Source organism: Rhinolophus sinicus, chromosome 3 (assembly GCF_057876585.1).
Source record: "Rhinolophus sinicus isolate RSI-liver-muscle chromosome 3, RSI-T2T, whole genome shotgun sequence".
NCBI classification, from domain to species: Eukaryota; Metazoa; Chordata; class Mammalia; order Chiroptera; family Rhinolophidae; genus Rhinolophus; species Rhinolophus sinicus.
The window spans coordinates 35,246,944-35,258,982 of record NC_142503.1 but is presented as its reverse complement, the minus strand read 5'-3'; positions in this window follow the sequence as shown (position 1 = coordinate 35,258,982).

The window sequence follows — 12,039 nt, the reverse complement described above, 5'->3', positions numbered from 1 at the left end:
TAAGTGGATTGCAGGAAAATGCACTTGGACCTCACAAACATTTCCACTGGGGAGGCTGGGGTCCAGGAACTCTTAGAAAGGCAGCTGAGCATTGGGGTGGCTGTGGCGTTTCTTGTTGAAAGTTCTGCTTCTCATCATGTTTTTCTCAACATTTGTTTATAAAACGTGAGAATTTTATGTGTTTTCAGTTTTTAGAAAAATGCATTAGTGGCTTTTAGGGGCCTTGGGCAGTGTTGCTTATGTTCCTTTAAAGGGCAGATCTCTGAAAGATAGGACTTGGCTAATTAGAACCAGAGACAAGGCTGGAGGGAGTGGCTGCAGGACTCCTTTCTTTCTCCTGGGAACCCCCACCTCGCTGTCCTTCTGCTGCTGCTAAGAGGAAGAAGAGGAAGTATGAGATTATCTATTTCCCGGTAAAGACTTACATGGCGTATAGGAACGAACTCCTTGATAAATACTATTAGACATTCATCATAAGTAAAAAACAGATACTTTTATTCCAACAGTCGAGACATATGGTTCACCATCAGGCTGACCTTTTGCCAGTTGAGAAGAGTCATATAACTTTTACAAGGAATTGAATTGGAAACCTTTTTTATAGACTGTATTTACCTATGCCACATTATTTCACACTGCTCCCAATGCTGGGGTTCTCTTATACAGACCTCTTCACTGCCCCCCACTGTGATGTACTAGTTCCTGTCTCTGCCTTCCCTTAGGCTTCTCCCCCATGCCTAGAACGAGCATCCCATCCTCTCCCTCCCTTTCTTTGCTTCTGGCCTAGCAAAGCCCTGCTTCGGCTCCAACCTGCTTCCCAGCCATTTTCCCCATTGGGTGGATGCTCTCTTAGCTAACTCTGTCCACACTTATAATCTGAACCCCTCACTACAATAGACAGCTACTGATTTTATTCATCCGGTGTCTCTTTCCCTTTTTTCCAGATGATGTCACCTCTTCTTCCTTTGGGGGAACTGTGCATCCCCCATGTTGTGGGGTTTTCCTTATGTACAGAATCCCCATTTCTAACATGTATTGCATTTTTTCAGTGGTCTCCCCAATAGACGGAAAGCTGCTCAAGACAGGAGGCTGTCTACAGGGCTCGCCCACCTTGCTACCTGGCACATAGTAGGAGCCCGAGGCATGCTTGCTGAAAGAACTGAATGACCAGGGGCACGGCATCCTGACTGCCAAAAGCAGGAAAATTCATTATTCAGATAAGTCTGGCAAAACTTCACTTTTGCATAGACAGGTCCTTGCTATTGTCATCCACGCATGTTGGAAGTTTTCTTCTCTGTACTTCAGTTTGACTCCAATGATTAGGTCAGAATGAGGCGTTTAGAGCTGACCTCCTTTGTAGACCAGACCTTCCAGGAGGAAGCATCATATAGACACTGGGGCGAGCTTCTCTGGGAAACAGAGGAAAATGGCAGGATGTTAAGACTTCAGACAAGGGGTGAGGGCCAGGACAGAGGGTGGGCGTGCAGGCGGGCGGACAGTCTTGCAGCGCTCTGCAGGCGGAGTCTCGGGACGGTTAGAAGTGTCTAACCTGAACCTTCAAACCACTGAGAAACCACTCCCAGCCTCCTTCTCAATTGGCTACTTTTTTGTTCACATTTATTTGCATAATTATGCATTCCCAGTTTAGGGGCTGGAGTGCAAGGGGTTCTCTTCTCCGGCTTGTTTCCCTGGAGTTTATTTCAAAGAGCTATGAATAGCAAGCCAGGCTCTCTCTTTCCTGACCCTCCCCTACTTGATTTCCACAGTGTAGTGGCCAGTTAGATCTTTATCTGAACACTTCCACATGCTTTGGGACAGAGTCTCAATTTTCTGTCAATCTGTTAAAAAAAAAAAAAAAGCTAAGGCAAAGAAGGAATGGACAGAAAAATAACAGATAACCTGTCCTTTTAAGAGATTATTTCAGCTGGCTCAGAGCTGACCCTGAGCTAAAACGTCAATCATCTCAGTGTCCCCAAACTCCTCATAGGTGCCCATTTCTCCTCTTTCCACTTTTACCCATCTTTATTCATGTTCCCCAAACCTTCACGATGGCTGTAATTTCTCTCTTACATGATAGAAAAAAACATAATGTGCTGCTTCTCAGGGGTATTTATGATTTAGCAAGGGACAAATCCTTAAACCAAAGAAATCCTTAAGCCAAAGATGTAGGGTTTTGGCACCAGGAGGGATTTTTTTGGGCTAAGAGCCTTTACTAGAGCCTTTGAAATCATGCCATGTATGTGCCTGCCACTCAGCCTAGTTTGGAGACCAGCCTTCCTTATAGGGTGTTCCTATCTGTGGTTTTTATTATTTCTGGGTCAAATGGTTGCTCAAGTATCCTTCCCAACCTTAGGATACTAAATCTAGCAGTGGGGTGCAGAGCAGTCATATTTTCCCAAGAAAATGTACCTTGAAAGTTTCAGGCTTTTCTTTTAAATTTTACTAAACAGGAGTTTCTCAGAGCAGAGACTATTTTGTTTGCATGCTCAAGTTCCCAGTACCTAGCACATAGCTAAGCACAAATAGTAGGTGCTGAGTAAATATTTAGTAAATTGAACCGAAGTGACTCGAACCACACCAGTTTAACAATCTCTTGTTGTTCAGTTTAGAACAGATGGTGTATTTGCTTGGAATCTATGTAAGCAAAACAGACTAGACTGGTGTTGATTCTTTCTTTGCTCTTGAGTGCAAGCAACAGAATCCCTATCTAAACGTTGCTTAAATAGAGGGTGTTTTGTTTTGTTTTCTATCCACCCAACAAGAAGTCCAGAGGTAGGGTCTGCTCGGAAGCCTGATTAGAACATTAAGGAGCCAGGTCTTTCCATCAGTCCATTGCTTATTTCTCAGCGGGTCAGAATTGTCTCCTCTCATGGTCACAAGATAGGTGTCAAAACTCCAAGCACCACCTTGGCAGCAACTGCATTCAAGGAAGAAAGCAAATGTTGGGGTGGCCCCTCCTAATGTGTTTCCCTGAAAGTAAGACCAGGTCTTATATTAATTTTTTTCTCCAAAAGACATATTAGGGCTTCTGTTCAGGGTATGTTATCCTGAAAAATCATGCTAGGGCTTCTTTACCGGTTAGGTCTTATTTTCGGGGAAACATGGTACTGTCTCCCTATCCATGGTGGGAAGGCTCTTCCCCAGAGGCCTCAGTGCACTTCCCCTTACACCTCAGTTCCCCAACTGGATCACATGGTGAAGGGGAATGGAATCACCCTCAGGGGCTTCCACCGCCTGAGCCTTTCCTGGCCCAGGGGAGCTGTTGCTCTTCTCTAACTACATTGACCTCAACACCTAAGCACAGTGGACAGAGGGGGAATGCTTGTCTGGTAAACAGCCAAGCACGTCAGCGCAGACTCCATCTCAATCACAGCCCTCCTCTCAGGCTTTTTACCTACAGATATGTGTTCACCTTGTCTATTTCCCAAGGCAGATAGCCAGTAATCGAGAAGGAGGAGACTTGAGGACTATACAGAGGGTGCCAAAAAAATGTACACACATTTTAAGAAAGGAAAAAACTGTTTTAGAATTGTAATACTCAACATATACCGATAACAAAAGATGAATACAAGTCACGTTTGACTTCTGCAATTACAAGAGGTGCTCAAAGTGGTTACCATCAGCATCCAGACACTTCTGATGATGGCGAACTACTGCTTGAGCAACATTGACCAAAGTGTCCACTTGTATACATTTTTTGGCACCCCTGGTATTATAATTTTTAATCCATGCTTTTTAGAATTTACAGGGAGAGTTGAAAACAACCCTGCCACAAAGTGACTTCATTTTAAGAGGAATTGTCTTGAAATGTTTTCAGGAAGTTAAGATCCCACCCAAATTTACTTCTCTTAAAGGAGAAAACATGCAAACTTTACTCTGAGCTGTCCTGAAATCCATTTATATGGGAGTACTTGACATTTTGACTGATACAAGACTTTAATATTTGAGCCTGTAGTTTTTACAATGCAGTTTTGTATTCCATTCTAAATTCAATAGGAGGGTGTGGATAACGGAACTTAAACTGATGCCAAATATAAATTCTCCCAGTATGTTCTAAATTAGCAAAATAGTCTGTTTTAAAGATAAACAGGCTATTTGAAAAGCAGTAAGTAATTTGTTGAGGTGTAGATGAAACAAAATTGGTCATGAGTTTATTTATTTTGATGGGTACATGGGTGTAATGGTATATGGAAATTCTGTATATTTTCTATTTTTCATAATAAAAAACAAAATAAGTCAATAAAATCAAGGGTTTCTTGACAGCACTGATAATGATAAAAATCAAAGTAGAATTTCATGCAAAAATTCCATACTGGTGAATAAAGTTTTTCAGTGTATAAAATGAAAGATTTAGAGTTTGAAGAAACACTGGAAAGTAAAAACAAATACAAAAAATTCTCTAGCTGTATAAAGATTTTCCCACAATTTCAATTTATTTTATAGCTCTAGTATCATAAATGCTAGTTAGGTCATTAGGAAGTGCAGCGACTCAGGAATCTACGGACTGATTAAAATGTGTTCATTGGAAGCACTGGGTTATGCAAAGAAATACCATAACACATAAAAATGGGGAAAATATCCATTACCCTTTCAGTTAGTTTGGGTTGGGAGGAAAGCACTGGAATCCAAGTCTCAAGGTGTGGTCTAGAATTTAACCTGAAACCTGTGAAGCCAATGAGAAAAATAAACTTTATGCTAGTTCTTTGTGTTGCTAAATGTATAAAAGGAAAGGAACATGGGTCTGTGCAAGAACCTAACAAAAGAATCTGAGCTAGATTGAGAGATCAAACAGACTTTCTCCAGGACATGATACCTGAGGTGAGATCTAGAGGAAGTAAGAGTTAAGCAGGTAATGGGTCGGGTGCGGCTGAAGGAGGGCATTGCAAGCAGAGTGAACAGCACATGTGAAAGTCCTGTGGTGGGAGTGGGAGGAGGCAGAGTCTTTCTCCAGGAACTACATAAGGCCCAGGTGGCAGCAGGGCCTGGTGTGAGGAGAGAGAAGGGGGGGATGAGGCTGCAGAGCCATGCAGGGCATTGGAGGCCATGTTGAAGGAAGCAGAGGACCAGGAGTGATGGGAGAAGGGGCATTTTCTGAGAGCAGGGCCAGTTGGCCCAGGCCAAGAAGAAGGGAGGCTAGTGTCTTAGTCAGCTCAGGCTGCTTTAACAAAATGCCATAGACTGGTGGCTTAAACAACAGAAGTTTATTTTCTCACAGTTCTGGAAGATGGAGAATTCAAGATCAAGGTACTGGCCAGTTCAGCTTCTGGTGAGAGCCCCCTCTCTGGCTGACAGATAGCTTTCTTTTCGCTGTGTTCTCACACAGCAGAGAGAGAAAGAAAGAGCTCTCTGGTGTCTCTTCTTATAAGGATGTCAATCCTATCAGACTAGAACCCAATCCTCATGATCTCATTTAACCTTAATTATTTCCTTAGATGCCCTGTCTCCAAATACAGTCACATTTGGCGTTAGAGCTTCAACATATGAATGGAGTGGGGGACAAGTCAGTCCATAACAATCAGTAAGGGGATCCCTATGATGGTATTTAGTCGGAGGTTATCAGGGTAGTTCTAGCTAGGCCTGAAACTCAATTTTAGGTGATTTCCTATATGCTGGACATAGCCAAGGCGTGAGTAAGTCTCTGTTATTAGCTGCTACAGGAAGCATTATCTGAGTGAAGCTAGAGCACAAGGGAGGACAGGTGAAGTGGCTGGGATGACAGAGGAGCCAGGGACAGAAGCTGGAGTAATGTCAGGTGATAATCAGAATTGTTTCCCTGATGGATCTGATATAACTAGGAGGTACCTAAATGCCAGCAGTCAATGCTGAAAGGGGGCCTGAGTTCATTTACTTGCTTATTATAGAAAGGGGTGACATAAGAAGGCTGGAGGATCCAATGCCAGTTGAATGACAGTGGTTTAGTTTCTTTGATTCTGTGACTATTTTTGCTATTTGCCAGAAAATATAGTTTATAGGAGTTATTTCCTCTTTGCTATGATATGCATTTGCTCTTTCTTCTCTTTTATGCATAAGGTCCATCTGTTAGACTCTCTACATAGAGGAATTCCTGATGTAAAAAAATGTGATGTGACTATTGTGGAGTAATTATTCTGAGCCAGGGGAGGTTGTTAATTAGCCTGGTGGGAGTGACCTTTCTTAGTTATGGGACTAACAGCTGGCCTGGTGTGCGTATTAGTTGCAAAATGTCTCCAGAGAGAGTTGATGATTGATGTTCCAGAGGGAATAAAACATGCAGAGTCAGAGAATGTTGGGTTGGGTGGTTAGGGCAACTCTTCCCCTGGGAACTGAGGATAGGATGATAAACCCAAGAGACATTTGTGTTTGAGTCAAGGTCACAGCTGGTTAGTGACAGAGCGGGGACAAGAGCCCAGGTCCCCTGGGACCCAGTTTCCAGCTTTTTCTATCAAACTCTTTCTACCTGTATCAGGTAACTGTACAGGGTCCAGGAAATCCACGCATACATAGACCTTCTTCCAACAGCCTCTGAAAATGTGGGCTTCAGAGGTTTTCATTTTCTCTCCTAAAATGTAATGAGGAAACTCAAAGGTTGAAAAACCTTGTGAAACCTAGAAAGAGAGAAACTATAAATGGAACAAAACCAGGGTGAATTGAGATTGCTATAAACTAACTTGGGCTTCAAATGAAATTAGACACAATTTATATCTTTCCCTTGACTCATTTTTCTCACCTCTTCTGGTGTTGTTATATCTTACTTGGTTAATTGCATTTTTGTGTAAGACATTCCAAATCTTTTATGAAACAAGGTTGAGTGAGAAAATATGAGAAAGGAAAATACATCTGTGGACAAGGAGCAAGAACTACAGAAGGATAGAGAGGCAGGTTCCTCTCTGCAGGGAACTGGGTATAGTCACCACAGACTTCACCTTTGGGGCAAAGATAGATGCTGGGCCCCTGGTTTACTTTTATTTTCCCATTTTCTTGCCATTTAGATGTCACACCGACTCACCTATCAAATTCCACATTTTCTAGTACAGTCCAGTTAAATTGGCCATTAGGGCAATGCTTCACTGTATATATATATATATAGTGGTTGTGTGCGTGTGTGTGTGTGTGTGTGTGTGTGTGTTTGTACACTCTGTATACTCTTTAAAATATGGAACTGGTTCAAGAGTTCAAGACAAACAGACAAATAGAATGGAATGAGGATTTCAGAGAAAGACTACAAAAAGTATATCAGGGGACTTGACCTATGAACACAGTGCTAATCCAAATCAATAGACAAAGGACAGATTATTTAGTGATGGTGTTAGGAAATTGGGGTCACTATATTAAAAAAACAAAACAGGATCCATACGTGATTACCGATACAAAGGAAGACTCCAGCTGGATCAAATGCCTTAATGTGAAGGTAAAACAATGCAGCTAGTAGAATAAAATGTAGAATAATATTTTTGTGGCTCAGAATTGGGGAAGGGCATTCTGAAACGTCCCAACACCCTCAACCATGATGGACAGAGACAGATGGCAGATTAGGGGAAGGATTACCACTATCAACAAAATATTTGCAATAACTTAACTGACAAAGGGTTTGTTTGGAGAGTATTCAAGAATTCCTGCAAATCAATAAGAAAAAGACCAAAAAAATTCAATATAAAAATGGGCAAGGTATAAAAAGGCAGGTCATATAACAGGCAATCCAAATGGCTAACACATAAATGAATACATGATAAAATGAATGGTAATCAGAGAAATGCATATTAAAACAGCAATAATGTACTGTTTTATTCCCATAAAAATTAATAAAATTATAAATTAGATAATGTCCACTATAGAGGAGAAATATATGATGAAAAAAGCTTTTGTGTACTGTTGGTGGGATTATAGCCAGGTGCGGGCATGCTGGAAAGTAATGCGGCAGTGTCTCGTCAAGTAACATGCATGAATCTCACCTTGTGCAGTAATACCACTTCTGAGAAATTCTCATGTAAGTCCTCCAGAGCACAGGTGTGCATTGTTTTCTTGGCAGTGTAGAGTTGAGGGACAAATTAGGAATCTGTAACTAGGGAAATGGATAAGCAGAATATGGTGAAATATGGAATACGATATGTAGTTAGAAGTAACAAATGAGACACACACACAAATAAATCTTAAAAATGTAATGATGGGTGAAAAAAAATAAGAAAAAGAACAGAATTTTCCTTGATACAACATAATTGATGTAAAGCAAAAATACATACCACAAAAAATACCAGACAATTTACAAGGAAACACACAATTTCAAAGATAAGTATCAAACGTATTCGGGGTGAAGCCTAACGTGAGGATGGAGGTGGCGGTAGTTAGTGAGCACTACCTGGAATACATTTCAAACTGAAACGAGAGTGGGGCACGATGTAAGTCATGGTGGTAATATGTCATGAAACGAAACTGATGATTCAATCAACTCTCGGTATCTGAGGTCCAACACAAATATATAAAATAAAATAACATAAAAAATTAAAATATACCAATGAAGGATCACAAATGTTTCTTTAACTCTAAGGATTGCAGAACAGGTAAATATTTGATGACAGATTCATTTAACTCCCTTTCCTCTCTGGTTGTTTGCTTCCTTACTAGTAATAATTTGGAAAAAACAAAAAACCCTTATTTGGGAGGCAGCAATGTCTAGCTGTCTTCCAGCTAGAAATTTACTCCTTCTTCTATAGTAAAAGTACCCTGTATTTTAGCTGGGCACATGGCTCTCTGGAATAAAGATGACATTCAAAGACCTCCTTGTACCTAAGTGTGGTCATGGGAGTAATTTCTCATCTGTGAGGTGTGAATAGAAACACTATTTTTCCCAACAGCAGTGCTTAAGGAGTTTTTAAATCTCCACATCCCGCTCCCTAATACTTAGCATTATCCAGTGTCTGACTTTTGGAAGGCCTAGGATGTATAGATCCTGGCACAGACGAGTTCTTCAACTTTAATCAACAGTGAACATCTGTCATCATCACGAATAGCACAAATACACTTGACAACATCAAAACTAAATGTGGCAAAACCCAAATTCACAGACTGATAAGAACGTGTCCTTGGAGTAGGTTATCTCTGCAGAGACGAGAGCAGGAGGAGAAAGGAGCCGCAACAGACTTGTCCTAAGTGGCGGGTGAGCGGGACTGGGTCCAAAGGCACCAAAGTTGTAATTCCAGTTTGGTCACTAATTCCCACTGGTCCCTAAGCAGGTCAGTTCACTCCAGTCAGCAAAGTGGAGAGACGAATAAAGGCTTCTCCTTGGGGCAATGAGAAACAAATTTTGTGAAGCACTTTGAAAGGAACGCTGCTGTTACAGTCCAGGAAAGGGAAGCTCTCAGAAACAGAGGCCTTGGGCTTAGCAGGGACGAAAAGATCAGCATATCCCAGCCTATGCACTGATCTAATTAATCACTGGGCAACCCTCCCACTGGTCAAATTCACATGTCTGTCTCTTCCTGTAATGTCTAGAAAGTTTCTACTGAGAGATTAAAATGCAGTATCCTTCGAGTGTGTATGTGCAGACATACACTCATGAGTGTTGTTACAGAGTTGTTATGTAGGTCAGTGTGCCTCTCTCACTTTAAGAAAATCTGCTGGATTTTTGCTTACATTTGAAACACCCTCAGGGTAGCCAGTAGCATTGTATTCAGCCACGATAATAATAAGCTCTAATAAAACATAACAATGATTGCAACTCTATGTATAACCCCCTGCCTGAGGCATCAGTCTCTTTGAACTTTCATGAGAGTCCAATGCTTTCCTGAAAATGTACATTCATGTTTTTCTTATTATACAGTTCCATAGCCTTGCCTTGTTATGGTTTGTCTGCTCCAGAAACATTTAATGGGCTGCTTGAGACTTCCTCTTTTCACTTTTACTTTTCTTTTGAATCTTAACTGTTATAATTCTGTGTTTCCTACCACTCTAGTGTCTGTTCTTTGCAGGACAGACTTTGAGGCTTTCTTCTCTAGGTGAAAACCATATCTGCTTTTCATCTTCACACATGGAGCAATTTGCCAAAGCTATTATTCCCTAGAGAGAGGAAATTTAAGTCATGTGTAATTTATTCAAAAGGGCATATTCTATATCTTGCCAGTAGAATGGTTTGTCTTTTTTCCAGGGATAAAACTGAACCCAAAGACATTCTGGCTTCATTCAAAGCATTCACAAAAGGGAGACATTTATTTGTGGTTGCTATAGTTCTGCAACCATGAGCAAAGTGCTTTAATGTTCATATACCTGTATGGATCTAGTTCTATGAGCTTCCAGTGAGAACTGACCACGTAAAAAGTACCAATAATATGAAAATGCTTTGTAATATTTCTGTCCCCAAAGCAGGGTTAACTTTGCAAAATATGCGAATGAAGATGGCTATTCCTTGGTGGTATCAGGAGTTATTGAGTTTTAGTGGATGTTAGCTAATTTGTGATAAACTGAATGTCCCAAATATGATTTTTTTCCCCAGTATTTAAAAAACATCTTTCTTGACAGATAGCAAAAACCATCCGTTCATTCAATAAATATTTTTTAGGACAGTAGTTTATGCTAATGGGGAACTTGAGCATAGAAATAAAAACTATAAGAGGATTAAGTGGAAACTGTAGAGCTGGAAAACCACAGTCTCAGAAATAAAGAATTCATTCAATGTATTTCGAAATAAGAATGAACACAAAAGAAGAAAGGATAGAAGAATTTGAAGATAGGGCAATAGAAATGATCCAAACTAAACCACAAAGAGAAAAATGAATGAAGAAGAAAAACATTGAATAGAATGTTCCAGATATATGAAACACTATCATATGATGTAATATATGTTTAGTTGGTGTCACAGAAGGATAGGGGAGAGAGAATGAGGAAAAAGAAATACTTGTAGAGATAATGGCTAAGAATTGTCCAAAGTTGATGAAAGACATTGACCCACAAATCAAAGAAACTCTCAAAACCCTTCAAGAGTTTCCTATTCCTTCTAGAATAAACCCCAACTTCATAGAGTAAAAAGTGTGTATGATCTGATGCTTGTCTACCTCTCCAACTTTATTTTCCTGCAGATTTTCCTCCTGTAAGTTACTTCAACTGCTCTTTCAGTTCTTCTTCCAAATTTTCCCCCTAACTGGAACCTCTGGATATTTAGGTTTCAGTTCAAATGTCAATTTCTCAGAGAGATACTGTCTGACTGACTATTGTCTCTAAAGTTGTCAAACCCCGCCCTGTTTTCACCAGCCTATTACTGTCTATTTAAGTATTTTGGTTATTTTTCATAGCATGTACAATTATTTGAATTTATCTTAATTTATTTTCTGACTTCACTATTTTATTTCATCACACACTAGAATGTAAGCATGCTGAAAGCAGGAAGTACGTATTTCTCATTTGACAGTGTAACCCCAATGCTTCTAAAACTGACATATTTTGGGAAGTCAATACGTGTGTGTGTGTGTGTGTGTGTGTGTGTGTGTGTGTGTGTAACAGATACTGAAGGCTTAGGGATTACTGGGCTCTTCCAAACTTCTGAGTAGCTCAGCTCACATTTATTGATGTAACTCATTCTTCCAGCTCACCTTTACTTCCTTCCTCCTTCTGGTTCTTATGTTGCAGGGTAAAAGAGCACAATATTTTCGTAATATGTTTACCACAGCAAACAATTAAGATTATCCCACTCACAGATGTCCATCAAAATCAAACAGCAAAGGGAATAGGAAGCTAGGGATGCTTGGTTAATCTGTTTTAGAACTTCTGCCTGACTGACGACTGGCTCGGACTTCTCTTAGATCTGGAGCTGACGTTTTCATAACTGAGTATTTCAGTCCTTTCTTGTTGACCACTTTTTCTACTTGAGCTGAGTTGGGGGCCAAAAAAAGGAAAAATAAGCTGACGAAATAAAATAGTATACATTTGAGTATGTCTCTTACATTTTCCAAGTATCTTATCTCTATTAATTCTATTCCTATATCATCCATGTGAAGAGATAAATGGGCCAATGAAAAGAAATATTTCTTTTGAAGTTAGAAAACTTAGGTTCAGAGAGGTTAGGTGACTTTTCCAAGA